This window comes from Abrus precatorius, unplaced genomic scaffold, assembly GCF_003935025.1.
Source record: "Abrus precatorius isolate BTA unplaced genomic scaffold, Abrus_2018 Scaffold5, whole genome shotgun sequence".
NCBI classification, from domain to species: domain Eukaryota; kingdom Viridiplantae; phylum Streptophyta; class Magnoliopsida; order Fabales; family Fabaceae; genus Abrus; species Abrus precatorius.
In genome coordinates, this window is record NW_020874395.1 from 14,608,896 (window position 1) to 14,615,278 (window position 6,383).

A 6,383-nucleotide genomic window follows, 5' to 3' on the forward strand; every position below is an offset into this window, starting at 1 on the left:
CTTCACGTTATTTTCTTTCTTTCTTAAATATATATTTAGTTATTACATATTTTATTGTGAAATTTTGATTTGACTTTGGCAAATGTTAGATTACTTGTTAATGAATTAAAAGTAGATATAAAAAACCATAATAATACACTTCTTCTATAATTTTTAACATAATTTTAATACAAATTTATCCTTTTCAATTTCTTATCTAATTTATAAAAAAACAAAAAGGAACCATTCGATTTCAATTTTGGACTTCTTTTTTTAAAAAAAATAACTTTTAATCATTAATGATAATGTGACTAAGAGAGTGTCATATTTATGTGTTAATTTTTTTCTGAAGTTATATTATTATTAATGATTAAAACTAATAAAATTAAAAATTATAATTTAAATTTTATTTAAACAATTTTAAAGATCAAGTTAAACAATTAATAATAAAAATAATACATTTATGTTAAAAATTACTTTAAAATTAAACATATCCTTAACAAATATTTATTATATTTGTAACACGGTTAGAGTTAAAAAATAATAATAATTTTTTCAGTGATAAATTAAAGTTCTGCTTTGCAAGTTTCCATAATTACAACTCTCTTTACTAATTTGAGATATTAATAGCTTTCATAATAATTTTGTTTGGGATCAACTCAGTAATTATTTAGCTAATAATTGAAAAATTAAGTGTCTGCAAAGAAATGTTGATCCTGTGCTTTAATCTTGCATTAAAAAAATAGAGGTAGAATGATACTTTTAACTTCGCACAATGACAAACAATTTATCAATATTGTATAACATAGAGGTCTAATATCACAAAAATTGAGTAAAAATAAACAAAACAATCTTAAAAGAAAGAAATAAATTGAAGACAAGCATTACAACGAAAATTTGGTACCTGAAATAACAACTACAGACAGAGAAACAAGCCAAAACTGATTACAATGGTTAATATAAACATGAATGAAAATAAAGTAGACAATACTGTATTGATTTAAATGAAAATAATTACTCTATCACCTTAGAAATTAAAATACCTCAGCTTTTGCAGAAAAGTTTTCTACCAAACAAGCATTAATAAGTATCCAGATATCTGTTTCTTTCTTAAATGTTAAATATAGTTTGGGTCAACGAAAAAGAACTCTATGCTATGAGAGTAAACACAATTTTGCCATATGTCATACTATGACCAAAACAATGACAACAAAAATGATTAATAGGAATTTTTTATATAGAAACTAATGCTTCGAGCAGCATTAATGAAACGAGAAACTTGCTTTGTATCATTTCATCTGCTAGCATCTTGTAAGACTTCCAATGAAGTGTACTTAACATTTACTTGACCTATTACCCACTTGCATTCTATCATTTCATCTGCTAGCATCTTGTAAGACTTCCAATGAAATGTACTTAATATTTACTTGACCTATTACCCTTAGGAATAATCCAAAAGAAAAATTTAAGCAAGTGGACTAATGATTACCACACAACTAAACATGGCGCAATTGATTTTCTCAGTCTAACTTACACTGATAATACATAAAGAAGGGTTATACCCCAATGTTGCGACACTGGGGGTAAAAAGAAACGTTGCAGACAAATTGTCTACTATTTCTGACTATAAAACTAGACAAACTTGAAAATACAAATCCAGAATATCGGTAATCAAATGAGATAATAATCAATTGAAGGCATAATAAAATGAAAAGTCCTTAGTAAGCACCTGTCATTTCTAAAACATGCATAGCATTTACAATCAAATTATCATATTAAAGAATAATAGTTCTCACATATGTAGAATCTTATTTGACAGTTTTGCATGTTTCAGCTCAATTATAAGGCAACTAGCTCCAATATTGCAAAAGGTAGAGAAGGTCTACCATCAAAACCAATCATTACTGTTCATGCAAAATTATTAAGCCGCAGTTAACAAGCAGAAATAAGAAACACTACTTCCATGTACACGCATCTTTCTGAAAAATGAAAAATAAGAATACAACAATCATTACTAAGCTAGCAGGGCCAACTCATAATTACAAGTTAGGAGTCTCTATCCCAGTATGAAAACAATAGGATGCAAATGGAGTGTCTGTCATAGATCTAAAGCAATTACTTACAATAAGCCTCTAGCAATCATTCCGCAAAGAAGTTTCTAGCTACTACGTGAATGTTTATTCAATTTGTAAAAGATTAATTTTCTATTGTTTAGAACCTAAACTTTAGGATCGTTTAATTATGTTTTTTGTTAGATAAACAATGCCTAAAAGCATGGGATATATTTATCTTTCAGTTTTGACTAAAGCTCTATTTAAAAGAGCTAATGCATAATAAGAAAACATATCCTCCGCAAAATCTCTCATTCTTTCAACATTTGATATCTACACTTTATAGGGGACTCTACAAGTAATTTAAAATAAGTGCCACTTGATCTCGTGGGGGGAAAAATATGTGCTCCAAAATGTGAGGGAGGGTTGGGTTTCAGAGATATGAAAAAGCTGAATTTAGCTTATATGATGAAGCTTGTGTGGAGATTTTGTACTAATCAATCAAGCTTGTGGGCAGGGTGCCTAAGGCTAAGTACAATTATGATGATCAATATCGCCCTAAGTTAAATAAACGTTATCTACGTCCTATTCTTGGCATGGGATGATGGCTGCCTGGGGCTATGTTGATCATGATGTGGTTTCTAACATTGGCAATGGTAATAAAGTTAAATTTTGAAAAGATCATTAGATAGTTGGTCTGAAAATTTTGTCGAATCATACAATTGACAATGTCTTTTGACATATTCTTAATTCTCCTGTGGCACAATTTGCTATTCAAGATAATTGGAATTGGAATTTGATTTCTAGAATTTTTCCTCCTCAAATTGTTTGTCAATTTGCTTCTATTAATCCCCAGAAAACTGAGGTGAGTGAGGATACTATTAGTTGGTCTTTAAGTATTGACGGGATGTTTTCTCTTAAATCTGCTTAAATTCATCTTGATAAAATTCATAGACCTCATAAAGAGGAAGATCCTACTTTCAAACTGATTTGGAATTGAGATGGCCTTAAAAAATGTTTTAAATAATTTTAAAATTTATATTAAATTCACCTGACTATTTGTTGAGAATATATTACAAAATCAATAATTTTTGTTAGTAGTATTTTTGTGTGAGCTGAAACTTAAAAAGTTTGAACTTGAATCATTGAGTCTAACGTTAAATTTAAACTTATTTATTCAGGTAATTAAACTAGCTTGCGGTGCAAATTTTAAAACCTTCATGTGTGTTAAATGCACTTCATTATAAGTCTTACATTATTTTAGCAGAAGAAATCATATAAAAAAAGTATATTGTTACTTGAATGTTGTTCAACGCATTTGTTTCTATAAAAGAATTCCTATTAATAACTTTTGTTGTTATTATTTTGGTCATAGCATGACATATGGCAAAATTATGTGTACTCCCATAGTGTATAAAATTATGTATCGTTAATCGAAATTATATGTTGCATTTAAGAAAGAAACATACATCTTGATGAGAAAGTAGATTAGAGCCATATTTAGTAGATAAGAAATGATGTTATTAGAATTTGCAATAGCGGATCATATATGTTTCTCACATGAAGGGAGAATTGCGCTTTGACAAAAAGAGCAAGTTGAACCCTACATTCATGTCTCTGTTAATATATGCAGTGGACCATTTTTCTGCAATAAAATTCTATTAGAGAAATTTCCAAGTTTTCAGTAAGGTTCAAACTATCGAAATTGGTTTCAAGTTTAATTTGAAATGATATTTTATTACAATTGAATGACTTGGGACAAATGTTGCCATGCACTTTACCATCAAATTTCAGGCAAATAATATTAATTTACACAAGAATGGGCAGCATGACTGTCTTGAACAAAACAAATTATTTACACAGAACAAAGCATATAAAACATAAAAACAGGACGAAAGTTACATAATAGTCCATCGGAGAATCTTGTTTGCAGTGCTATCTATCCATATCCTGACTAGTAGGACAGGGTGGTCAAAGGAATGCGGAGCAGACATTAAAGAAACAAACAGAAGAGGCTTGAATTTATGAATTTGTAATGGACATTAGGGAGATGAAAACATTAACGTATTTAAAAGGAATAGCGTAATTTTTTAAGATTATTTAGTTTTTTAATGTGTTTCATAAAAGAATTCTTTAGTTTTTTAATCTTACAATTTTTTTTATCTTAAAATAAGAAATTTAAAATTTAAACTAAACAAATGGAATCTCAAAATTTCCTTCTCAAAATTAACCATTGAGTTAGTTTCAACAATAATCGCATTTTCATGCCGTTTCAATTTTCTCACAATTAATGTTGGAAGCGAAACAATGAGTACTCTTTTATGTTAATTTGCAAAACCATGAGATGAAGGGGCAATATTTGAGTTGATAGACACAAATCTAAGCATAAACTTCATTAAAAAGTTTGATCATAATTATCAACAATATTAAAGACAAAACTTAAATGCAGTTTCATTAAGTGTTCTCAGTATTATTTACTAATTAAATATAACTTTTATTAAAATAAAACTTTAACTTCAATATATAAACAACACCTAAAAAGCAACAAATAAGTTTTGTCCTTCTAAAAACTCAAATTTCATCATTCTGCCAATAACAAATTTTCTATTAAACATTTTGAATCTCAACAAATTCATAGATAAACAAACAGAATCTCTAAATTGCCTTCTCAACTAACCATCAATAGTTAATTTCAACCATGATTGAATTTCCATGGCTTTTGCAAATTTCACACACTAAATGGTAGTAGCAAACTAATTAGAAGCCTTTTACTTGAATTTGAAAAACCATAAGATGAAGGGAGTTGATCGACATCATAGATGAACAATGCATCTATTTGTCCTTCCTTTCAAAGATTGGATTGTTCAAATATTTGACTATGCAAGTGTCTAGAAAGAAATGCTAATGTTGTGCTTTAATATTCCATTTATAAAGAAAAAAGTGCGTGGAACGACCGAACAATGCTTTCAACTTCACACAGTCACAAATAATTTACAAATATTGTATGAGGCAGAGAAGGTCTACCATCATAAGAATCATCACAACTTATACAAAATTAAGCCACAATTAATAAATAAGAAGCAGAGAAATTCACTTAGACTTGAATTTGGCGGTGGAGCAGAAAGTCTCCCAAAAGAAAGAAATAAATATAAAGACAAGTATTAAAATGGAAAATTGGTGCCTAGGATAACATAGACTCAGAAAAATTAGCTAAATCTTGTTACATGAATATAGACATCATTCAATGTACCATTTGGTTTATTTTATTATACTATGACTTTTAAAAATATTTAACCGACTTTAAAAGTAATTTAATATAATTTGTACATCTAACAGATAGTACTGTATTTAAAAATAATATTTGTACAATAATCTAAGAGTTCATTCAACTATTAAGGATCAAACAGTTCACTTATAAGACTAAGGTTTAACTGTAATGTTTATCAATACAGCTGTATCGATTTAAAGAAAAAAATTATTGTTTTATCATCTTAGAAATTAAAATACCTCACTTTTTGTAGAAAAGTTTTCTACCAAACAGGCATTAACATGTCTCAAGATCTCTGTTTCTTACTTTCTTTCTTTAATGCAAAATACAGTATATGCTATGAGAGTACACATAATTATAGAAACTAATTCGTTGAGCAACATTTAAATAATAAAAAAAATGCATTATATCATTTCATTTGCTAGCATCACGTAAGAGTAATAATATCGTGCACTTAACATTTGTAAACCCATTACCTTAGGAATAATCGAACAGAAATTTTTAAGCACCCAGTGGACCTAACGTGAATTTACACATACAATTGGTGAAGGACTTGTAAGCAAGTGGACTAATGATTATAGACGTCAAATAATACATATTGAAGATGAATGCCACAAAAAAATATATTTTCCTACAGGAAAAATAAGAAGAAGTTCAAAGTTGTAGATATACATAAGCAAAATTTACACAACTAACATGGCACAATTGATTTTCTCAATCAAACTTACACTGATAATACATAAAGAAGGTTATACCCCAATGTCGTGACAATGGAGGTCGAAAGAAACATTGCAGACAAATTGTCTACTATGTCTGAAAATAAAATTAGACAAACTTGTAAAATTCAAATGCAGAGTATTGGTAATCAAAGGAGACAAAGTAATCAATTAAATACATAATAAAATGAAAAGTCCCAAGTAAGCACCAATTTTCATTTGTAAAACATGCATAGCATTTACAATCAAATTATCATATTAAGTAATAATACTTCTCACATATGTAGCATCTTATTTGGCAATTTTGCATGTTCCAGTTCAATCAAATGGCTACTAGTTCCCATATTGCATAAGGCAGATGATAAGTAA